Consider the following 25,526-nt stretch of genomic DNA (forward strand, 5'->3'; position numbering starts at 1 on the left):
ATGGTAGGGTAGGAAATTCCACCTGTCGGCACACGTGGTCTCAAAATACAAACGTGAAAAACTCATTTCAACCTTTTGAAACAGTAAAAACAGCTGATGCACCACAGTAACTACACAGATCGCATATGTAGAGTGAGGAGAGGGGTGGGTTTGCCGAATCAGAAGGTACCTTGCATACAGTACGTTACAGAACCACCGGTGGCTCCTTCCGAGAAGAAACAAGAGAACCAGCAGGAGATGGAAACCGATGTTAACTAGCTGGACACTAAAATAGGATGTTACTGTGAAATCCAAACACGGCCTGGGGGCTATAACTAAAACAATGGAGAGACCAACGCAAACATGACACCGGTACAACAGGCCAGATGGGGAGCGCTGGGAGGAGAGAGAACACTGACATGAAACAGATCAGACATCACACATGTATTTTGGAGTTGAAGGAGCTACAGAAGAGCGACAGGAGGGAGGTAGAGGCGAACATCGATGGGGAGAAGGATTTGAGATAACGGGTGGACAGATAAATGGATGGAAAGAGGATGCTCATATAAGGCAATGTTAGGAATGAGGGATGCATCAAAATTCAGGATTTGGTGCAAGATTACGGTGGATGCCGGAGATCCAGGTTTCGGTGGACCCTTAGGATGATCAGGGAACGTGAATTCTGGAGCCACCACGATTTGGCCATTTTTTGACGAGCAGAATATAGAGGTTGGACTTGCGCATTTAAAAAAAAGGACTGACAACACTCTCCTAATCCGTCCGACACCTCCACCTCTGCTCTAAATGCAAATGACACTGCAGCAGCCATCAGTTTTATTTTGCAAACATAATAATGTAATCCATACATAGATATTTTAGGGCATCCCTTAATGAGACTCATATTAGAAAGCTCCTGCATATACCATAGCGCTGTACAACCAAATATGGGGCTATTGAAGGCTGATGGTCAAGATATGGGCGGTGCTGTCCTAGATAAGGGGGTGCTAGTCTATATAATGGGGTACTATGCAAGAGATGGGAAGTGCTGTTCCAGATAAGGGGGTACTGTTCTATATATATTGGGGTACTATGCAAGAGATGGCAGTTGTTCTTGATAAGGGGTACTAGCCTTTATAGTGGGGTACTATTCCATATATGGGCGGTGCTGTTCTAGATAAGGGGGTACTAGTCCATATATTGGGTCTATATTAGAGAATGACCACCACAGAAGACAGACAGCAGGGTTATGAGTCACCTTTAACCCTGGAATGCCCTGCACTGGGCAGCCCCTGGCTGGTGGGAAACTAAGCCCTATGTGTGGGTGGAGCAGTGGCCGCATCCATGATGCGCTGCCCCCGGCGCACTACTACAACTACACACGGTGCGCGGAAGAACACAACTGGTTGATAGGCGTAGGGATACGGTAGAGCCCGAGGAGTGGCACACATACACACGCCGGTACTTACTGCTCAGGCACCGCTCAGTCCTTCTTGCCGTTAGCAGAAACTGCTGCTGCTGCTTCTGCCGCCGCTGCTGCTGTGTGTGTGTGTGTGATCGGAGTAGAGCTGCTGCACATGCGCAGTGATGGCTACCAACTCTTTCCTCCTCACACACGCCGGACCGATAGGTGCTGTGCGCCTGCGCAGTGAGGGAGGTGTGGCGGGCTAGTGGGCGGAGCTGCCAGACGATGCGTCACTGGTTGCTAGGGAGATTCGTTGCTGCGGGAAGCAGCTGTGCTGTCACTGATCATGTTTTGCAGTCACATTTGAGCAGCAGGAGTGATGTCAGCTCGTAGCTCTGCTAGAATGCCACCAAATAAGCAATCAGCATAGCTTGCAGGTGTGTATAATATTCCACCCTATGGCCAGAGCCAGCCTTTCAAACCACAATATTAAAGCAAAGAACTTTAATGTTTATCAAATAACATTTTAAAATAATTTATTAGCGCGCGGTTGCAATTAGCAAATAAATATCCGTACGCATAGAAGTAGCAATTTGATTGACATGAAGCCAGCAGTTAGGGGCAGGAACATGGTATTTTCTGGGTGTTTTTGTGAAAGCACAGTTATTACCAAGCATTTTCGGGCGGGTCTCTGATGTCAGTGATGACCACTTCCAGCCTAGTCCTATAGCAGATTAATGGAAGTCCTAGACTGGCGCAGGTGGAAAAAAAGATCATCCGAATTGGGGGCGTGGTCAGCACGCTCGAGTCCTCGTGGCCACGTACCCGCCGTACAATTACGGTATTTCAGGCATTGCACAGCGGGGGTAAGGGCTATAAGACATGATTCACATCACTTGCTCCCACGGACCCCCTGCCGAGGGGGGGGGGGGGTGTCACGGGAGACTGGCCATATTCCAGGAGGGTTGCACACCTTTCCAGGGGGCCGGGAGGGAGACAATATTTCCGAGGCACTCCCGGCCATACCGGGAAGGTAAGCAACCCTGGTATAGGCACATCAGCAATATAAACATTATAGGGAAAGATTTCTATAAGCGTAAGTCACCTGTAATCAGATACTCTCAGCCAATCAGAGAAGGGCCAGTCATTTGACAGGTTATTTTAAAAATCTAATGCCCGCCAGTGCACTGCCCGTCCCGCTGATGATATCTGCGTTCACCGACCGGCCAGGTTAGGACTCGCCACCCGCTGCATCCTGCAGATGATGACCGCCCGCCCCACTGCTCCCCCGGTCAGGCATATATACATGGAGGTCGGAACTGATCTTATGTGCGGACCATCCGACCTCCCTGATCCGGTCCAATGCGCACGGGACCGAGCATAGGATATGATCAGATATCACACACCTGCGATTTTGGGCCGATTTTACCCGGTTATCGGCCCAAAGTGCCGAAATCGGATGAAATCGGACCAAAATCGCATAGTGTATGGGGGCCTTTAGTTAGCAGGAGATAATTAATCTCTTGGGGCGTACACTTGGAGAGATATGTGCTTACTTTCTAAGCAATCTAGTCAGATTGCTTTGAAAATAGCACAAAATCGCTCCGTTTGTATGCCCCTTTATTCTCACACCTCACAACTGTCCCACCTGTGGGACACAGTGTGTTTGTGGGAGGGAGATGGCATGGAAAGTTAGTTCCACCTCCTCTAATGCCCTGCACTTGACAGATCACTCAGGATACATCATTGGCACATCGCTATGTGTGTAGGCCCCATTAGAGGTATATATACTAAAGTGTTGGTTATGAGAAGCAATATTGCCCATAGCAACCAATCAAATTCTAGTTATTTTCTTCCAGGAGGTGTTAGATAAATGATAAATTACTGTAACTCTGATTGGTTGCTATGGCAAAATCACTTCTAAAAGCCCTCACTTTAGTAAATAGGATACAGGATAAAGGGGTTTATTCTAGTTCATTCTTTCTGACAAAATCCTTCTTAGATGGACAAAACCATGTGCACTGCAGGGGGGCAGATGTAACATGTGCAGAGAGAATTAGATTTGGGTGAGTTTTTTTGTTTCTGTGCAGGGAAAATACTGACTGCATGATTTAACACTGCAATATAGATCTCACTTTGAAGAAAAACCCCACCCAAATCTAATTCTCTCTGCACAAGTTACATCTGCCCCACCCGCAGTGCACATGGTTTTGTCCATCTAAGAAGGATTTTGTCAGAAAGAATGAACTAGAATAACCCCCATAGACACTATTGCATTATACCCAAATAAGAAGCACTGGCTGAACCGAAAAGTTTGATGCATTTGTTGGTCGTGGTGGTGGTGGGGAAGGGGTGATGGTGTAAGTGAGGGAAAGACCATACCTCCCAACTTCTGCATTAGCAAAAGAGGGACACTCACACGGCACGCTCGGCTGAAAGGGGTGTGGCTAGGGTTGCCACCTCAGACATTGCTGATTCCTGGAGATACCCCCTCCCTGTTAATAGTGGGTGCAGCCTCAAAAAGGGGGTGTGGCCTTTACAAAAGTGGGCGTGGCCCCTGAGACCTAAAAAATATACATATATATATATATATATATATATATATATAAGGTGTGGGTGTGCGGTCCGGCACTCTCCCCTCCAGAAACTGTTTATCACCTTGACAAAGGGGCGCATAACTTAATACAAGCCATTTAAAAATCCTCGGAGTGCCGCCTATTCTGTCTTCGTCGTTGTTATATATATATATATATATATATATATATATATATATATATATATATATATATATATATATATATATATATATATATATATATATATATATATTAGAGATGTGCAGACTCGGATTCCAGAGATCCGAGCCCCCCCGGACGTCATTATTCCGAGCCTGGTTCCGAGCAGCACTCGGAGATTCCCGCCTGACTTGGGTCCGTCCGTGTGGTCAGAACGTCATCTCCCGGCGCTGGATTTCGCGAGGCTTTAAATAGCGGCTGCTGCGCCCGCCATCTTCACTCCAGTCTAGTAGTGGGTTGGGAGAGGGTGTGTTGGTGCTGCTGCTGGGGCTTAAACTTGAGCTTGACCTTGAACGCAATATTATTTATTCGCTGGGGCTGTCTCTCAGTGCTGCTGTGTAGTCTAACTGTGTACTTGTAGTACTACTGTCTCCTCTGTGCGGTCTACCTCTGGTGTGCTGTGCTGTAATTATTCTCCCTCAGTGCTGCTGTGTACTCTGTTCTCCTCTCTGCTTGGGGTGGGCTCTCCCTAGCAAGGAGGACAGTCTAACTGTGTACCTGTAGTACTACTGTTTTTTTTTTTTTTGGGTAGTGTGGTCGACCCTTACGGGCCTTCCATTTCCCCAATGTGCCAAAGCTCTCGCCTTTTGGGGAGAGCTGCGGTCCCCCCGAGGACGACCCTGAGCCGCAAGACGGAGGGAAGTCCACTGAGGGTCTCTCCAAACCTTCGGGTGCGGAGGGCCCACCGTCCTAACCCTTCCGGGGGTTGAGGAAAGAGGGTCTCTCTAAGCTTCGGCGAAGAGGACCCACCGTTCCCTATTTTCCCCTCTTCGGCCTTATGGTTGAGAGGGGTTAGGGGAAAAACGGGGCCCGTCTCCTTCGGGAGATAAGCCCATTCGATTGCACGGCCCCCTTTGCACGTGTTTAGGCACAGCACTGGTGGTAGGGAGCACACCTCGGGTTCCTGAGTTTCTTCAAACTCAACTACTGTCTCCTCTGTGCTGGGGCCTACCTCTGGTGCTGTGCTGTAATATATATTATATGAATAATTAATTATACTATATATAGTCCACTGGTGCTGCCTGCACTGAATCTGCCAGTATTATTTAGTTACTCAGTCCACTGTTGCCACTGGCAGTGCTACTGCCTACCTAGTGTACCTACCTAGTACATACTAGGCTGCTATATCTAATTTAATTAAAAAATAATACTTGTGCTGTGTGGGACTGTAAAAAAGAATTCCATGCTGCTGGTGCACTGACGTGTGCCACTGAGTGCCACTGCCAAGCAGTACCTAATAATAAAATTAATTAATTATAAATTCTGCTGGTGCACAATACTAGTATTGCTGACGTATCTACCTGTCTTGTGCCTAGTACTGTCTTATCTACCTGTCTGGTGCCTAGTACTGCCATATCTACCATCTGGTCTGGGGCTCACTGCCTAATACTGGCGTATCTACCTGTCTGGTCTGGGGCTCACTGCCTAATACTGCCGTATCTACCTGTCTTGTCTGGGGCCCACAGCCTAATACTGCCATATCTACCTGTCTGGTCTGGCGCTCACTGCCTAATACTGCCGTATCTACCGTCTGTTTTGGGGTTCACTGCCTAATACTGCCGTATCTACCGTCTGTTTTGGGGCTCACTGCCTAATACTGGCGTATCTACCGTCTGGTCTGGGGCTCACTGCCTAATACTGCCATAACTACCTGTCTGGTCTGGCGCTCACTTCCTAATACTGCCGTATCTACCTGTCTGGTCTGGCGCTCACTGCCTAATACTGCCATATCTACCTGTCTGGTCTGGGGCTCACTGCCTAATACTGCCGTATCTACCTGTCTGGTCTGGGGCCCACTGCCTAATACTGCCGTATCTACCTGTCTGGTCTGGCGCTCACTGCCTAATACTGCCGTATCTACAGCCTGTTTTGGGGCTCACTGCCTAATACTGGCGTATCTACCTTTCTGGTCTGGCGCTCAATGCCTAATACTGCCATATCTACCGTCTGTTTTGGGGCTCACTGCCTAATACTGGCGTATCTACCATCTGGTCTGGGGCTCACTTCCTAATACTGGCGTATCTACCATCTGGTCTGGGGCTCACTGCCTAATACTGGCGTATCTACCGTCTGGTCTGGGGCTCACTGCCTAATACTGGCGTATCTATCTGTCTGGTCTGGGGCCCACTGCCTAATACTGCCGTATCTACCGTCTGTTTTGGGGCTCACTGCCTAATACTGCCGTATCTACCTGTCTGGTCTGGAGCCCACTGCCTAATACTGCCATATCTACCTGTCTGGCCTGGCGCTCACTGCCTAATACTGCCGTATCTACCGTCTGTTTTGGGGCTCACTGCCTAATACTGGCGTATCTACAGTCTGGTCTGGCGCCCACTGCCTAATACTGCCGTATCTACCTGTCTGGTCTGGCGCTCACTGCCTAATACTGCCGTATCTACCTGTCTGGTCTGGGGCTCACTGCCTAATACTGCCATAACTACCTGTCTGGTCTGGGGCCCACTGCCTGATACTGCCGTATCTACCTGTCTGGTCTGGCGCTCACTGCCTAATACTGCCGTATCTACAGCCTGTTTTGGGGGCTCACTGCCAAATACTGGCATATCTACCCTCTGGTCTGGGGCTCACTGCCTAATACTGCCGTATCTACCTGTCTGGTCTGGGGCCCACTGCCTAATACTGCCGTATCTACCGTTCTGTTTTGGGGCTCACTGCCTGATACTGCCATATCTATCTGTCTGGTCTGGCGCTCAATGCCTAATACTGCCGTATCTACCGTCTGTTTTGGGGCTCACTGCCTAATACTGGCGTATCTACCGTCTGGTCTGGGGCTCACTTCCTAATACTGGCGTATCTACCGTCTGGTCTGGGGCTCACTGCCTAATACTGCCATATCTACCTGTCTAGTCTGGGGCCCACTGCCTAATACTGCCTTTTTGTGGCCTAGTTTTTTAAACTGCCATCCTGTCTGCCGCTGCAGTGCCACTCTTACATGAGCCACATGTTTGTGCGCACACTTGTGTGGCTTAGCATAGTTATCCAGCTACCTCGGTGCAACCTTTTGCCCTAAAAACAATATAGTGAGGTGTGAGGTGTTCAGAATAGACTGGAAATGAATGTAAATGAATGTTATTGAGGTTAATATAGCATAGGAGCAAAAAAAAAAAAAAAAATTCTGCGATTTTAGCAGTTTTTATGCTTTTTTAACAAAAAAATCAGAACCCAAAACCCAAGAAATCCAAACACAAAACACTTAGGAGGTGTTTTGGCATTAGAACCCAAAACCTCAAAGTAATTGGCCGGTGCACATCCCTAATATATATATAGGAGTGGGGTTTGTCACTCACCACAAGCGCTGCACACAGCGGTGTGTCATGCTGCTGTGGTGCCGGCCCTGCAGGTCTGCCTAACGGTCCCAGGCTGTCCCTGCCGCCACTAGCTGCCTGCTTCCGTAATCGGATGCACTATTCCCCCGCAGCCTGTCACACACAGACAGACTCGTGAGATGATGACATCATCATCTCGCGAGTCTCTCTGTCTACAGGCTGCGGGGGAATAGTGCATCCGATTCCGGAAGCAGGCAGCCAGCAGCATCGGCACACGGGCACGGGTAGAGAGAGAGTGGAGGGCTGGACAGGAGACTTTTTCAGACACCCGAATTCCGGGAAACTGAAAAAGCCTCCTTGAGGGTTGGCACCGATTCCTGGAGATTCCTGGAAATCCTAGGTGTGGCCGGTGTAAAGGAGAGTGTGACCTATGCAAATTAGGTTGCCATCGGGCCACGCCCCCCCTTTTTCATCCTCTGCGTCACTGAATACAGTGTCTATTCCCTTCAGGCTGGGAGACTACCAGCTGCCCCCACCCGTTTTAGGGGAAGTTATATGATGCCAGCTGCCGCCCCAATCAGCCTGTTTCTATCACTGTTCTACATCGGCCATAAACTATCGATGATTCTGATCATTGATGGCCATCCCTAGTCAGGCTTATAAACACATGTAGGGGATTATTCTGGATCATTCGCTCGGATGCGCATTCAGACCTGAATAAGGTCCATAGTTCCACAAACATATCTCATAGTAGAATAAAAATGTATCCCCTGCTTTAAAGGTGTTATACAGTACCAATTACTATCAATTACTGCATCTGTCCCGTATAACCATTAGCAACAACCCACTGACTATCATGCTTGCTTTCCAGTCCTCTACTCTCATTTTAGAACATCTGATAATTCCTGGTAAGGATATATTACTGGTAGATATATTGGCCTGTGCTGTGCGTTCAGTCAGTGTGCACTGTAGGTCCACCTGCTCAGCATTGCACAGTGTGATGGACGTTTTATTTGGTATGATCCTCCAGCATGCCACTGAGAACTGTTTGGCATGCCACATCTAGCACGCGTACCAGGGGTTGCCGACCCGTTATATAACACATAGTTTATACAGCAGCAAAGCATTAGTTATCTAAAACAAATGTTTGACATCCTTGGAAAGTAAACAGATAACTCTATGCAAGCAAAGATTAGTACTAGTTGAATTATCATTACTATTATTATACTATTATTATATTATTGTGTACTATATGTATCCAGGCCTGGTGACAGTAGAGTCAAAGGGGACACCCATACCATATCCCAAGGTTCAGGGGGCCCCGAGAATTTTCCACAAAAACTGGGGCCGCAACACACAATGGTACTTTTTAAACTGTATTAACAATTGCAAAAAAAACTCCCCAGCAACCACCGCGATGTTGAGCGACTGCGCATGCTCATAAACTTTTATGCGCAAGTTCAGCTGCTTGGTGCGAGCAGTCGCGGCAAACTGCTTGTTCACCTTCATGTTCGCACCTAGCAGTACAAGCGGGGGGGGGGGGTGCGGCGAGGACGGGCCACGCTCATGGGAACGCCCAGCGTTTCATGAGTGTTCCCATGAAAATGCTGTAAATGGGCCAGTGGCGCGGGAGGCGGGCAGCTGACGTCAGTGGGTGTCAGCTGCCCGCCTGCTTCCGGTACAGGCCGCCCGCAGATGTAAGACACCAGAGAGGTGTCTTATATCTGCAAGCTCCTGCAAAATCATTCGATAGTCGGGTAAAATGGTGTGCGGGGGGGGGGGGGATTGTGGCTGTTCATGCAGGCGCATACCTCCCAACAGTCCCGATTTTATCGGGACAGTCCCGATTGTCAGGGCCTGTCCCGCTGTCCCACCCGCGGGCGGCAGTGTCCCGCGGTGTGGGGGGGCTGTTGGGAGTCCCCCCTGTCAGCTGCTAAGCAGCGGGGAATAAACGCTGTGCGCATGCGCACAGCGTCTATTCCCGCAGCCAGGGGGCTGGGGGCAAGGCTAGAGGCTCACAGAGCCTCTGGGTCATGCCCCCATAGCGTCAAAATGGGGGCGTGGCCTCGTGGGGAGCCGTGCGTATAGGCCACGCCCCCAAATTAGGCCACGCCCCCCAAAATCCCGCCTGCTGAACGACCAAAGTTGGGAGGTATGCAGGCGGCTTAGAAATGACGCGCAAAGCTGCCCATAAAATGACCGCATCCGCTCGCATTCAGCCGAAGGGGAGAGAAATCATTCACTGGCCATCAAATGATTTCTCTTCCCTCTCACTTAACTAAAATGACTTTTATTTCCGTCGGTGTCCGCCTAAGAGGGGGCGGGCGCTGATGTCAAATGACGTCACCCGCCTGCTCCCAGCAGACATCAACTGGCCTGCATTTTTTTCTGGGGCACCCAAAAAAATGCTAAGCGTTCCCCTGCTGCCACACCCCACACCCGCGCCACCCGCCGGGAACGTCTCGGTGAGTGTGTAACTCACCAAAGCCGTTCACTGCCGGTGTTTGCACATGCGCAGAAATGCGCGTGGGGCACGAATTCAGATCGCTATGAGCGATCCTGAATTGGCCCCTGTGTGCGTATCTCTAGGGGCCTCAGAGATATCACTGTACTGGGCCCCAAAATTTCTGTTGCTGGAACTGTGAGAATTAGTGGAAGATCAAAACGCTGCCTGTGCAGGCAGTTACTGTGGTGGGGTCCAGTAAATGTAATTGTGAAGCCCCTATTACTCTAAAGCTGGGTACACAGTAGATGAGATGTCCGATCCTGGCGCATTGGACTGTTTTATGGGGCACATCGGTTAGCGTGCACCTGCTATGGTGCCAGGGGCGGACTGGTAAAGCGATCCGGCCCGGGAACAATCTGTAAGCAGCCCAGGAGGGGGGGGGGGGGGGTATGCTCATGTTGCCGGGGGGGGGTCCTTGTGCTACTGCCGGCTGGGAGGGCGGTCCGCCACCGCTACTGCCGGGGAGTGGGAGGGCGGACGCTGCTGCCGGGGGGGTGGGAGGGATGGTACTACTCACCTATGCCGACTCCTGCCACACAGGGTCTACTTGTCCCGGCCAGCTCCAGGTCCCCGCTAATGCAGGGTTCGGGTGACATCATCCTATGCGGCCGCAGCATAGCCGCATAGGATGACGCCAGCACCGGTCCTGATAGCAGGGTCGGCGGCCCGGCAAGGTGGCAATCTGGACTTGCCCACTGGGAAATGGCCCGCCGGTGGGCCAATCCGCCCCTGTATGGCGCTAATGATGTGTGCTGCTAGTTGGAAATCTTATATAAAACAATATTGCAGGTATAAAAATTGCTGTTGAATTTGAAGTTGTTAATGTCAAGTCATTGTAGCATTGGAAACATGCCAGATTGGCCAAATGTATGTGCGCAGTGCAGGCAGCAAAAATGGCTGGGGGAATTATGTGACATATAGACAGAGAAGTAGGCGCACACAACGCAAGCAACCACAGAGCAATACATGGGCTGATACATGTAAGTAGCAGTGGCGTAACTATAGCTTTGCAGGCCCCGCGGTGGTGGGGAGGCGCAGAGAAAGTGTGGGCGTCGGGGGGTCTGTGGGACTATAGTTACCCGCTGTTCTCTGCCGGTACCTGGCCTGCCACATCTGCGGTCAGGGTCCCGTCTCTCCCGGCGCCGGCTTCTGCTGCTATAATGAAAAGTGATACTTAGAAAATGGCTGCCCCCATACTGCAGACAGTTTTTGAGGATTCTAGAGGAGGCGTTGAAAAATTTGCGGCGGGGAGGCGCACATTAAGTAGTTACCCCACTGGTCAGTAGTAGGGGGCTATTCAGAGCTGTTCGCATGCCGATCGATTAAAGAAACACTGCACATGTGTAAGGATCCTAGCGCGCACGTGTGAGGCCAAACAGCGACAAAAATATCAGCTTTTTTTGCAAGACCCTCGCAACTTGCCTAACAGAAAAGTGGACACCGGATGTTTCTGGGAGTATCACTGAAACCGCAGCCTATGGGGGGGGGGGGGGTGCAGACAGGGTTTGCACCGGCCCTGTGTACAGTACATTCATCCCATCTCTGCAAGGTGTTATGGATACTTAAAAGATAATACACAGCTGATTCTCCTATGGAGAGCCTTCAGCTCCTTCCTGTCAGCCTAGAGGTCCAGCTTCTTCCATCATAGGAGGAATTTCAGAAGAGCCCTAGAAGTGAGAGCCATTGACTGGTGTCCTATCAAAGATAATCTATTGAGTGTTGGTGGCCTTAAGCATTCATACATGTACAATGGAGCAGTGACAACTACTGAGCGATACAGAGGGGCAGCTGATCTCTGTAGAGGTGAGTTTTTGCAACACTTCTCTGGCGCATGATATTTTGTTACATTGGCTGTATTGCTGTAGTTTTGCAAAGATTCACAAAACTACAGGGTACAGCAGAAATAACATCTACATTTCGAAAAAATCTCTGTGCGGTCTCCAAAGCATGTAGAGAGTGGTGCGGTTCGTTCCATTAGGTAGGGTACATAATAAAGTTTTCAGTCGTCACCATGCCGTGGTCGGGTGGGCAACGAAGCTTTGTAGTGGAGGCTTTTTTTTTTTCAAAAATGGTGAATCTGTACCTGCAATGCAGATGGTGTTTCGTATGCGGCTCCGTTTATGTGCTAATGAAAGTGTTTTAGACTGGAAAACGATTTTGCTGTGGGTTCAAAGAGTAAGGAAAACAGGATCTGCACTGAGAAAACCACCCAGACTGTGAGCACACCCAAAAACATCGCTGCCGTGAGGGCTTCTATTGAGTTGACTCCAGCGAGTTCAGCACGGAAACATGCCTCAGCTCTTCGGATTTCGGAAAGAACTGTAAGGCATATTTTGCATACTGACCTTAATTTACACCCATACAAGTTTATGATTGGTCAGGAATTGTCTCCAGCAGACTGGGGAAGATGTATGGATTGCTGTAATAGGATCATCACAGCTATGCCTCCCACAAGCATTCTGTTGACTAGCAATGAAGCCCATTTCCACCTTTCAGGCACATTGAACAAACTACATTTTCGCTACTGGGCTGCTGAAAACCCTTGAGAACTTCATGCAAGACCTCTTCGCAGTCCAAAAGTGACCGTTTGGTGTGCTGTGTCTATAGGTGTCATTGAGCCTTACCTTTTTGAAGATGGTGGACTCAAGGTGAATTACAATCGATACTTCAACATGTTGGAGAATTTTTTCCGCCTGAAAATTGAAGAGTATGGGGAAGAACACAACCTAGAGGACTTCTGATTCCAACAGGATGGAGTTACGGCCCATACAGCATGTCATCCGCGCAAAATTTTTCAGGAGATGTTCCCGAGTCCAGTGGTCTCTTTACACGAGGCAGTTCCGTGGCCACCGCGCTCACCTGATTTAAGTCCGTGTGACTATTTTCTGGCCGAGGTTTTCAAACATTGTCCTTGGTCCTTGGACCAACTAAAAGAGGCCATTCAAGAAGAAATGGTACTTGTTTAGTTTCACGGCGGCAGCACGTGCCGCTCTAGCTATGAATCTTGGCAGCTTGCCAAACTGCCTTACTTCTCTAAGCTATGAATCCTAGTGAGCGCTTCTCACAGCGCTGGCGCCCGCATGATATCCTCTCTTCTGCGGAGAGGGGATCATGTGAGCGCTGGTGGAGAGGCGCTCCATCTGTGATAGACATAGGAGCGTCTCAGACGCTCCAGCATTGAGACGCTCCTGCGTCTGAGTAGTGCGTGCCTCTCCTGTCCAAAGAGGGGACACAAACGCAATTGTGTATCATGCACAATGAAGAAGGCATTTGCCAGTGTTCCATGTTACATACTGGCAAATGCCTCCATTTGATACTCCCACTATCCACGCCATCCCGAAGCATGGCGAGCACACGCGATACGTGTCCTCCTGTCCTGACCTTTCCATACCCCCACCATCCACGTCAGCATGGACTTGATTTTATATAGTGTGGCAAGCGCAGCGAGCCACCGAGCTCGAAGCGTGGCGAGGGGTCGCGGAATACATGTGAAGTTATCCGCTCGCCACGCTTTGGGCTCGGTGGCTCGCTGCGCTCACCACACTATATAAAATCAGCTCCACGCCGACGTGGATGGTGGGGGGTATGAGAAGGTCGGGAGGACGCGTAACGCATCTGCTTGCCACGCTTCAGCCTGCCATGGATAGTGAGGCTGTTTCAGGAACACATTCACACCTGCCATATCATACATCTGAGCAATAGCTACTCAGAGGTCAGAGACAGGAGCGTATCATTGCTGGAGCGACTGAGACGCTCCTACGTATCTCACAGATGGAGCGCCTCTCTGCCGGCGCCCGCATGATGAGAGGATATCCTGCGGGTGCCAGTGCTGTGTGAGAGGCGCTCACTAGGCTTGACAGGAGCTTAGGAGTAGCAGCACTGGGCTGCCGTGGACTCAGCGTAGGACTCTAAAAACGTAGATTAGAGAAGTAAGGCAGCTGGTGAGCTGCCAGGATTCTAATAGGCAGTACGCAGATAACGTAGCTTAGAGAAGTAAGGCAATTTGGCAAGCTACCAAGATTCATAGCTAGAGCGGCACACGCTGCCGCCGTGAAACTAAACAAGTATCAAGAAATTAAAGGAATTTAGCCCGATATGCTAGTGAGAGTGATGGAAAACTTCCAAGAACGGCTCCAAATGTGTAGCATACGTCAAGGTCACCATTTGGACGATATGATTTTTAAAACTTAAAGTAAAAAAAACTTTTTTATATGTACATTTGGGAAATAAAAAGTATTGGGTAATACCTCCTACCATTTTTTTCAATCCCCCTTTAAAATGTGGGAGTTATTTCTGCTGCACCCTGTATAACCCCCACAGCAGCAGGTGGCTGAAATGCCAAGTCCCACCCCCAAAAATGCGTTGCTGCCCACTGCGGGCACTTAGACTGAGGTCACAGCACGAGCACATGCGTAGAAAGTGCGGAAAATGCTGAATAGAGATTTCTGCACTTCAGTGATCCCAGCTGAATAGGGCCCATTGTGGTACAGGATGTGACTTCATGCCGAGTATACACTTGTTGATATAAAGATGCACATTGGGACTCTCCCCCATCTTGGCTCCCCTGCTTGTGGCCCCCTAACAATGCACCAAGTGAGGGAACAACAAAAATTGTTTCTTGGGAAAAAAAGGGTTACAAAACAAATATAACAATACTCTTTGCAATTACTAACTACCGTCAGATGGAGGAAGCAGTTTCGCTATAATTTTCAACATTTTTTTTTAACAAAATCAGTCTCTTTTGTCATTCTGAGAGGAAATTTCTGTTTGCATGGGAAGTAAGAATCATATCTGCATCATTCTCAGATCGAGAGGCCTACCGGATATTTAACATTTATATTCTGAATGGCAGCTACTGCTGGCGTTAATAGAAGACTCTCTGTGATCTATCAGACGATTTTAATTAGCAAATACTAACAAATAATAATAATAATTATATAACCAATGGCTTTTACAATAAGATCTGATGTAAGAGTTCACTAATTTACCTTAAAGAAATTGGAGGGAATAGGAGGGAAAATGAAGATGAAGACACAGCAAAGGGAGGGAGCTAATGAGTATTATTTAACAAGGGGGGTTATTCAGAGCTGACTGCTGGAGTGCGAATATACAATTCTGTTGATTATCGAACAACTGGGCTTGCGTACAGATCATAGAACGCATGCATGGGGCAGTGGCATAACTACTGTAAGGCAGCCCCAGCTGCCGCTTGGGGGAGCAAGCAGCAGCGGGGTCTGTGTGGGTGCTGGCACCTGCTCGACGCACTGATATGCTGATGCCTGCCGCTACCCACTGGCTGAGCACCGGAGGCGAGTCAGCCACAGTGCGGGTGCGGTCATGGCAGAGACGACAAATCCCCCCTCTGATTCAATTGACTGTACACAGAGCCGGCTATTGGCTACTGTGTACAGGATGGGTGTGGGCGGATGGCTGTGCTAGGGCGGCCTGGGATGCGTCGGAGCCAAGGGAAGCAGCAGTGTCTGCTGGTCTCTCTTCCTCTCTCCTGCTATAGCTTCTCTGTATAGCAAATCTGCTACTACATCTTTATTTAACAACTGCAGTCTTCTACCTGTAATACACACAGGCTCCTAGGTGCGCACTAGAAATTAGGGGGTGTGGCTTCACGGCAAGGGGGCGTGACCTGCACATTTCTTCATCACAGCGAGACCACGCCCCATTTTCGCCGCTGTGGGGGCCTGACCACTCTGTAAGCTACTGGCCAGTGCACAGCGTCTATTCACCAGATGACAGGGGGGGGGGACTCCCAACTGCCCTGCAGGACAATGCTGGCGCCCTGAGTGACGCGTGAACATCCCCAAAAACTGTGACGTTCCCGCGGGAAACGGGACAGTTGGGAGGTATGTATAGGTAACTGTATGTATGAATTACATAGCACTATTTAACGCAAGAAATGCAAGCGACTTAGAGTGCAGATCTAATCCAAACTACTGGAAAGGAGGAGTCATTACAAGTAAATCCAAATAGATGCTGCCTTAACATTGTGAGCCTGCATTATAAAGTCAGAGGGTCAAAAAAGAATATTATAATTTGTATTAATGACTGAGCTATTCGGCTACATATGAAAGGAGCTACTTATAGGCAGGGCAGCCGAGAGGAATGCCGGGCCCCGGTAAAATGTTGGCGGCGTGTCCTAATTGCGGGAGGCGTGACCACCTCCCGCGATTAGGCCACACCCCAAAACGTTTAGGGGTTAAAAACCCACTTTAAAGTCGAGGGGAGAGTCATGTCCCCCTCAGCAGCCGCAGCACAGACCTACAGCATGTGCTGTGCTGACAGCAGGCTTAGCATGACCTCTCACGCTGTCAGTGAGACGCTCATGCTGAGCCTGCTGTCAGCACAGCACATGCTGTATGTGTGTGCTGCTGTTGCTCGGGAGAGACGGAGGTGGAAGGGGGGGTTGGATCCATTCGCAGCCTGTGGGGGAACACCCGCATCATTCGATGGTCGCCGCCCACAGAATGATGTGGAACGTGTACGCATACCTAAGCGACTCTCAGGTCACTTGGATTTGCGTGCACCTTCAGGAGGAAGTGGGTGGGCAGTTGACATCCTGGCACCGACGTTATGGCCTGATCACTATGGGAATGCCCAGCGTTTACATGGAAACGCCCATGAAACGCTGGGTGTTCCCAATGGGGGTGACTATCCGCCCTACGCCCCCCGGCCGCAGCCTTGGGCGCTCGCACCCGGCGAACAGTCATGCGCAGAAATGCGGCTACGCATGCGCATACACCAAACATCGGTCCCCGTGCAAACGAACGCTGGCTGCGGACGGACCAGAATAAGGTCCATAGTCTGCCTGCTCAATATAGACCGACCCTCTGGGATATTCACTACTGTATCCATTCAATTCGGGAAAATGCAAGTGCCGATACCAGAATATACATGGCACAGCTGGACGATTGCTTGTTACCCATAATGCAAATGCAGATAAACTTATCTTTGTAAAAAATATATTTTTTCTAGTGATCTTAATCATTTCGTGTAAAGAAGCCTGAAGACGAATAAAGAAGAAAGGGTATAGAGTGGTCTTGTATCAAATATTTATTGTATGTTGTTATAAATTTCGGTACTTATGTATTATCTGGACTCCCATGTTAAATGCACCCCATTTTTTCATACCCCTACTATCCAACTACGCATGGAGTTGATTTTATATAGTGTGGCGAGCGCAGCGAGCCACCGTGCCCGAAGCGTGGTGAGCGCAGCGAGCCCCGCGAGGGGACACGGTCTCATAAGAAAAATGGGAGTCCAGATATTACATAAGTACCTAAATTTCATCCTAGCATGTTATCTCCTGCACCCTTTATTGTGCTATTTTTATTTCCCCCTAAATATAGTAAAGCCGCGGGTCCGGGGACAGTATTTTTAGTGCAAGGGAGGAAGGGGGAGTGCCAGAACCGCTGCCCGGAAGCCGTTAGTACAGCAGAAGTCGTCCCACCGCTGCTCACCTGCCGGCTGCCTGCCAGTGCCTGGCTGTGACGGCGGTGCCATGGGGAAAGAGGAGGGGACTGTTTATTTGCTGCCCGGAGCTGTTCTGTTCCCCGACGAAGGAGGGGACCTGCTGCTGTTTCTGCCCGGAGCTGCTCCCTTGCGCAAGAGACCAGCTGCCACTCCTCCCTGGCAGAGGAGACCGACTACTATTGCCTCCCAGAGCCAAGCGCTGTCAGCGGAGCGGTCCTGGCGTCCCGCTGCGGTTGCCTCCCAGAGCAGCACACTACACAGAGCCACCACCCTGTGGGGTAGATTTATCAATTGTGCCCTAACGTTCCTTATGGGCGCAGGTTCGCTTCACCACTTTAACGTGGTGAAGCTCCCCTGCAATTCGCCCAAATTTATCATTAGAGTGAACTTCGTTATGGGAGTGCGTTATCCCCTGCTGCCGAGGATACGCTGCCTCCAATAACGTTTCCTGCGCTGCCGTCCGCCTGTTATCTGCGCATGCGCAGGATACTTTTTCTCACAAAACGTACCCGGCGCATGCGCAGTTTTCCATGTTAGGTGCCGCTTGTTGGTCTCCGGCGGCTTCAAATTAAAACTGCGCATGCGCCGGGTAATGTTCCCAGGGGATGCTGGGATGCTGTGTATACCCTGCGCAACAACAACAAGCGGCACCTAACTTCTTACAGGAGACCCACAGCGCCAGAAAATTCTGGCGATGTAAATAAAGCACAAAGAAGAAGCGCGCGGCCAGCGGCCAGCTTCATAAATAAGGTATGAGCCTGGAGCTCAATGCACAGACGTTAGCCCTCCACCCCCATACCGCCACACGATAATCACCCGCTTCGCGGGTTTCATACATCAGGGGAAGCGCTATCCCCTGCTTTAGCGCAGGCGGATAGCGCATATGCCCCACTTACCACATCATAAATCTACCCCTGACTGTGTGGGGAGATGGGACCCGCTGCTGCCCGGCGATGCTCCAAGGAGGACCCGCTGCAAGGAGCCGCTTCTGCTGCTGCCACTGCCCCAAGCCACACCATGAAGGAGAGGAAGTGGACGATACAGACCTGGGGATGGTGAGAACAACCTTCCCCCCCATCTGTCTGTGAGTCTGTCCCACCATGGTCCATCTTTCTAGTACTCCCCCCACCTTTCTGTCTGTCTATGCCCCCCATTCTGTCTCTCTTTCCCCCCATGTGGTGCTCTGTCTGACCATCTATGCTCACCACCTTTCTGTCTGTCTATGCTGCACCCTCCTTCTTTCTGTTATTCTGTCTTACTACATGGTGCTCTGTCTGTCAGTCTACCCCCCCTCCTTCATCTCCCTCTCTCACTTACACTCTATCTTTGACACTCTCTCCCTCTCTCCATATCTCTCCCTCTATCTCTCTCCCTCTATCTCTCTCCCTCTATCTCTCTCCCTCTGAAATGGTCTCTCTCACCCCCTCTCTAACTGACTCTCCAATACACTGTTTTTCTTCATCTCCTCTCCTCGCAGTGACAGCAATGGGGGGGGGGACACCTTTGAATATTTTGCTATGGGGCCCACAAACTCCTAGTTACGCCTCTGAGTGGAGGTACTAAAGAACTATTAACTAAAACCTATACTAGGTAAAACATGTGTTACACATAAATACCTAGTCGCCATCCCTTCACAATTTGGCGGAGACAAGAAATGTGTCAATCGCACAGGACAAAAAAAATATTTTTATAATCTTTTTGATTGAGAAGTAGGACCCTCTATTGAAATTGGACAATAATATTTGTCTATTTATCATGAAGGTGTGCAACCATAGGACAAAAGATTGATATAAGGAGGAAGAAGAAGAACAGTATGTCCTTTTTGTTGGTGCACCTATATTGTTAACATTTTACTTTTATTGAGTATTAGTAAGATAGCTGCGAAATATAAAAAACACATTTAACACAAAGTGAGATAAAGACACAACGAGACAATCAAGTGTTTTTTAAAAAAGGTGGTGAGCAGGTGGCACATTAGAATAAACAATTTTGATTTATACAGTCTCAGTGTTCATTCATTATTAGTTGTGGATTTGTTTTGCTGTGGCATATGGTTTATTTCTCACGTTTTCCCCTAATGCTGGCTAAATAGCCTGGGAATCAATTGCAACAAATTTACACTATCTGTGTCATATTTTGTAGCAGAGAGAGATTTACAACACTTTGGGCGGTATTCAATGTGAATATCAGCGAGGTGCAGCGAATCCTGTATTCAACGAGTCAGGGGCTCGCTGCCCCTGACTGGCGAACATGAGCTCCTGACGGTGGCAGGCAGGGAGATGGAAGTCTCTCTGCCTGCCCCAGAGCGTATGTGGGGGGGAGGTGGGCTCCCCGGGTGCCAGGCAGCACAGGCTGCCCCCCGGGGGTGCCAGCAGGGGACCGGGTATATTCACTACACCCGATCATGCATATGTAACGATCGGGTGCAGTGAATATATGAATATCTCATGAGCGGCTCAGCTCCGGCGCCCCCTGCTGGCTGGTCAGTGTAAAAAAAAATATATATATTTTTTTAAAATTAAATATATATTCATGTGCTTACAGCACATGAATAAAAATAGCATGCCCCTCCTCAGAATAAAATTCCTGATTTTTTTACACCAAATGTAAAAAACCAAACACTTTATTTTAAAAGTTCACATTCCACTTCTCCATAAAAAGATAGCGATTGCTACTCGGTGAATCATGGCGAAAAAAACCTTGAAATGTATTCGCCATCTGGTCATTGAATAGGGTGATTCACCGTTTAAGTCAAAAATTCGCCAAACAGCACAAATTCGCCATAAAAACATGGCGAATCAGGCTCATTGAATACCGCCCTTTATAGCAAGTGCTGAGTATAGAGAGTGACAGTTTTAGTGGTTGTATTTCTAAATTATTTTAGGCTTGGGGATAATCTTTGCTCTTATCGTGTGTGTGATACAGCTGAGAAGACCGACTTAGGATAAAATGTATATTCAATACTCAAATGTCATTAAACACAAAGCATCCAGAGCTGTTCTCAGAGTTTAGAAATTATTAATCCTGCTGGATTTTTGCTAATTCTACTCCACAGTTTGATGATGTGTAAGTCTGCCCGTGTGTCTCTCAATAGGTATGGTATGCTGGAGTTAGTATATGGCTTAAATTAGCTGCCGATTATTAGTCTATGATATCTTGGCTTGCCGGACATACAGTGAGCGGCACTTACTCAGTGAGTGCACTCTGTCGGTGTCCTCATATATAGCCAAATTGACTGTAGGCTTATTTCATATGATACCTTTATCAGAACACCCTGCAGGCAGCACTTACTTAGTGCAAGTCTGCCAGTGTGTTCCTCAAGTAGTACAGATTGCGGACAGGAAGACGACTTAATGAATGCCGTCCTATACATTGTCGCTCTATCTGGATGACGTGTATTTTGTGTTTTTATTTAGACAGTAGAAGAAGGTATATATCAAAAAGCGCTGTCTTATTCTAACTAGGGATGTGCACCGGCCACTTTTCGGGTTTTGGGTTCTGATTACCTTGAGGTTTTGGGTTCTAATGGGTTTTGGCAAAACACCTCCTAAGTGTTTTGTGTTTGAATTTTTTGGGTTTTGGGTTCTGATTTTTTTGTTAAAAAAAGCAGATTTTTTTTTGCTCCTACACTATATTAGCCTCAATAACATTCATTTCCACTCATTTCCAGTCTATTCTGAACACCTCACACCTCACAATATTGTTTTAGGGAAAAAGGTTGCACCAAGGTACTGTAGCTGGATAACTATGCTAAGCCACACAAGTGTGCGGCACAGACACGTGGCTCATGTAAGAGTGGCACTGCAGCGGCAGACAGGAAGGCAGTTTAAAAAACTAGGCCCCAAAAAGACCCCTATCTGGGTAGATATGGCAGTATTAGGCAGTGAGCCACAGAACAGACAGGTAGATACGGCATTATTAGGCAGTGGCCCCAGACCAGACAGGTAGATACGGCAGTATTAGGCAGTGGACCCCAGACCACACAGGTAGATACGGCAGTATTAGGCAGTGAGCCCCAGACCAGACAGGTAGATATGGCAGTATTAGGCAGTGAGCCACAGACCAGACAGGTAGATACGGCAGTATTAGGCAGTGGCCCAAGACCAGACAGGTAGATACGGCAGTATTAGGCAGTGGACCCCAGACCACACAGGTAGATACGGCAGTATTAGGCAGTGAGCCCCAGACCAGACAGGTAGATGTGGCAGTATTAGGCAGTGGGCCACAGACCAGACGGTAGATACGGCAGTATTAGGCAGTGAGCCCCAGATTAGACGGTAGATACGGCAGTATTAGGCAGTGAGCCCCAGACCAGACGGTAGATACGGCAGTACTAGGCACCAGACAGGTAGATAAGACAGTACTAGGCACAAGACAGGTATATACGTCAGCAATACTAGTATTGTGCAGCAGCAGAATTTATAATAATTAATTTTATTATTAGGTACTGCTTGGCAGTGGCACTCAGTGGCACACGTCAGTGCACCAGCAGCATGGAATTCTTTTTTACAGTCCCACACAGCACAAGTATTATTTTTTAATTAAATTAGATATAGCAGCCTAGTATGTTGTTGTACTACTAGCTAGGTACACTTAGGCAGTAACACTGCCAGTGGCAACAGTGGACTGAGTAAATAATACTGGCAACCTCTATTCACAGTATTCAGTGCAGGCAGCACCAGTGGACTATATATATATATCAATTAATTAAGTATTAATAATATAGCAGCCTAGTAGGTAGATAAAATAAACTACTAGGTAGGTAGGCAGGCAGGCAGTAGCACTGCCAGTGGTCACCACGAAAGGTAGTTAGTTATATTACACACCACCAGTAGCTTTATGCAGTGCACCAGCAGAATTTATAATAATTAATTTTATATTAGGTACTGCTTGGCAGTGGCACTCAGTGGCACACGTCAGTGCACCAGCAGCATGGAATAATTTTTTACAGTCCCACACAGCACAAGTATTATTTTTTTATTAAATTAGATATAGCAGCCTAGAATGTACTAGGTAGGTACACTAGGTAGGCAGTAGCACTGCCAGTGGCAACAGTGGACTGAGTAACTAAATAATACTGGCAGATTCAGTGCAGGCAGCACCAGTGGACTATATATAATATAATTAATTATTCATGTATATTACAGCACAGCACCAGAGGTAGGCCCCAGCACAGAGGAAACAGTAGTACTACAGGTACACAGTTAGACTGTCCTCCTTTCTAGGGAGAGCCCACCCTAAGCAGAGAGGAGAACAGAGTACACATATTGGTACTTGTTTCCTAGCACGGCCACAACGATCATGATCGTGGGCATCGTGAGGAAAAATCGGGGGCATCGCGGCCATCGCAAGCACTAAAAAATCGGGTGCGATGGTCGCGACGCGATGCCCGCGATTTCCCCATAGGGAACAATGTTAAATGCCTCAATTTAGCCGCGATGCCCCCGATTTCCCATAGGAAACAATGTTAAATGGGTCAATTTACCCAAATCATCATAGGGAACAATGTTAAATGGGCCATAAACCCCCCAAAACACCCCTGAACAGTGAAATGTCCCCCCAAAAGTATTTTACGCCACCCCACGATCAACGCGAACCCGAAGCGTGGCGAGCGCAGCGAGCCCGCGAGGGGCGGCGGTACGCGTCCTCCGACCTTTTCATACCCCCACTATCCACGTCGGCGTGGAGTTGAGAATAGAATAGTGTGGCGAGCGCAGCGAGCCACCGAGCCCGAAGCGTGGCGAGCGCAGCGAGCCCCGCGAGGGGACGCGGATACCTGTGAAGCCCGCGAAGGGACACGTTTACCTGTGAAGGTATTCGCGTCCGCTCGCCACGCTTCGGGCTCGGTGGCTCGCTACGCTCGCCACACTATATACGAGAGGCGCGCGCGTCCCCTTCCGACGGCGCTTCCATTCGTTCCCCGGGTCCCCGCCGGCTTGCCGGCGGTAACCCGGGGTCCCCGCCGCCTGCCCGCACCCCCCCCTAACCCCCCCTAACCCTGTCCGTCTCCCTGAGGCGGAGACGGACAGGGTTTCCGTCGCGCTAGCGACGGAGACTGAGACGCGCGTGCGCGTGAGACGCACGCGCGTCTCAGTCTCCTCGCTGGCGTGGCTGCTGGCGGGTCGCCAGCGCATACGTTCTGGCGACCTGCCAGCAAGGATGACAATGATAACATACTGTACATGCAGGACTTATTCGGCGCCTGCCATAGAAACAGGCTGTTCGGGGCTGGAGCGGACCTGACACTACTTCCCTTTAAACTCCTAACACGTCTGCATTGTCCGTGAAACTCCCAGAAAATATCCAATTACCACCCCAAAATGCTGGCTACCTGTCAATCAACTTGTACTGTATATGGCCAGTGATAAAAAAGTAGCAGGATTTTTGGCAGAACGACCTCTCGCATGCACAGTGGCGTCCAGAGGGGGGAGTGGGTAAATTTTACCCAGGTCTGGGTCTGCTGGAGGGTCCCAGGTCCCACTCTTCCCAGCGGCAACCTATCCTCTCTCTCCCTCTCATTTATGTTTTTCACGTGTCGTGACCAAGCCCCCTCCCAGTGGCCCCTTCTAGAGGCCACACCCCCCTCCATTTTACTGGGTGCGGCCAACCGGTCGGCACCCCTGCGCATGTGTACTATGGCCCCAACACATAAGCAGTCTATCGATTATCAACTAGCCTGTAAAATCGCAGCTGTGCAATCAAGTCTGAATTACCCCAATTGCCTCTGGAATTTACAGCATTTTTTGACACATATCCCCCAAAGCACCTATGTACAGTAGAAGGACTGGTAGCAGTGTAGTCATCCCTTCACTCTGGCTCATTTTGGGAACACATTATACAGTAAGCAGGGCAGCCGAGAGGAATGCCGGGCCCAGGAAAATTTTTGGAGGCGTGGCCTAAGTGTGGGAGGTGTGGGCACCTCCCGCACTTAGACCACGCCCCCAAAGTGTTTAGAGGAGGGTGAAAGAAAACTCTAAAAACTGTAATCTCAGGAGCAGCACACACCTACAGCATGTGCTGGGCTGACAGCATTCTCAGCATGACCTCTCACGCTGTCAGTGAGACACTCATGCTGAGCCTGCTGACAGCACAGCACATGCTGTAGAAGTTTGTGCTGCTGTTGCTACCTGGGAGGGACAGAGGGGGAAGGGAGGGGTCCTGCAAGCCTGGGCCCAGGTAATTAGTACCCCCCCCCCCCCCCCCTCCTCTCGGCTGCCCTGACAGTAAGTGGCTGGCACAAGCCCCTTATTTTATTCTATAAAATAAGAGCGGATACAGCACCAACCACAATTTTATTGTAAAATAACTTCATATAAAGGATCTTTACACAAACGAATCACCCAAAAGCTGAATTCTAGAAGAGCTTCATAACTGACAACTGCAAAAAGCACTTTTCTAGAACACCATTTATTTCATTGTAAAGCTTGTTCCTGCCACATGCATAATTCATAAGTAAGAACACTCTCACACCACTGACCTGAAACCGGTTACAATAGGAGTTACCATCCTGAAATCATTTGGTCAGAATACTTTGCATATTGAGAATGGGTGAGAAAGCTGTCTATTTGCATCTCATTTACATATCTATAATCACTGCAGATTTTACTGTTTCAATTAGTTATTGTGCATTCACCAAGTGAATGTTTATATGCACATTTCACTATCTCTATAATAATACTTTTTTTTTTTTTTTAAGACGCGTGTTCCTGCTGCATCTTCATGTCCGTTACTGGTTCAGTTTCTCCAATACGTGAAACATTTATTTTCATCTCACTATATACTTTTCCTTGATTTCTAAAATAATGTAGATCACTTCCCAGAAACGTCGTTATTGAGTCAAGTCGTATATTACTCACTTGTTGATGCTAAAGGAAACTATTAGTGCGTATTTGTTTCCTCTCGGGAAAACTGTTTATTTTTAAATCAACTGAATTAATGCATCTATAATGTACCCTGGCCCCCCACAGAGTCAGCTTATGAAGAATGCATGACAGACACCCATGGAGTTTTGTGTACTGTAGACAATACATGAAAGGGATGGGATAGTCTGCAGGATTCCGCAGAGCAATTTTATT

At 48.8% G+C, this 25,526-nt stretch overlaps 1 protein-coding gene and 1 long non-coding RNA gene across 3 annotated transcripts in view; one reads left to right on the forward strand and one right to left on the reverse strand.

Annotated features, from left to right (window-relative positions):
* Positions 1-1,599, reverse strand: part of CYRIA (CYFIP related Rac1 interactor A) — an 87,318-nt gene extending 85,719 nt beyond the window's left edge. The window contains exon 1 of one of the 2 annotated variants that reach the window (XM_083178572.1): positions 1,446-1,599. The gene's annotated coding sequence lies outside the window, so the exon portion shown is untranslated. The remainder of the gene's footprint in view (positions 1-1,445) is intronic. The other variant, XM_083178570.1, reaches the window with a different exon arrangement.
* Positions 133-25,526, forward strand: part of LOC146064744 (uncharacterized) — a 36,753-nt gene continuing 11,359 nt past the window's right edge. The window contains exon 1 of the long non-coding RNA XR_014471848.1: positions 133-1,818. This is a non-coding gene — a long non-coding RNA (uncharacterized LOC146064744). The remainder of the gene's footprint in view (positions 1,819-25,526) is intronic.

Source organism: Crinia signifera, chromosome 3, assembly GCF_055691185.1.
Source record: "Crinia signifera chromosome 3, ASM5569118v1, whole genome shotgun sequence".
Taxonomy (NCBI): Eukaryota; Metazoa; Chordata; class Amphibia; order Anura; family Myobatrachidae; genus Crinia; species Crinia signifera.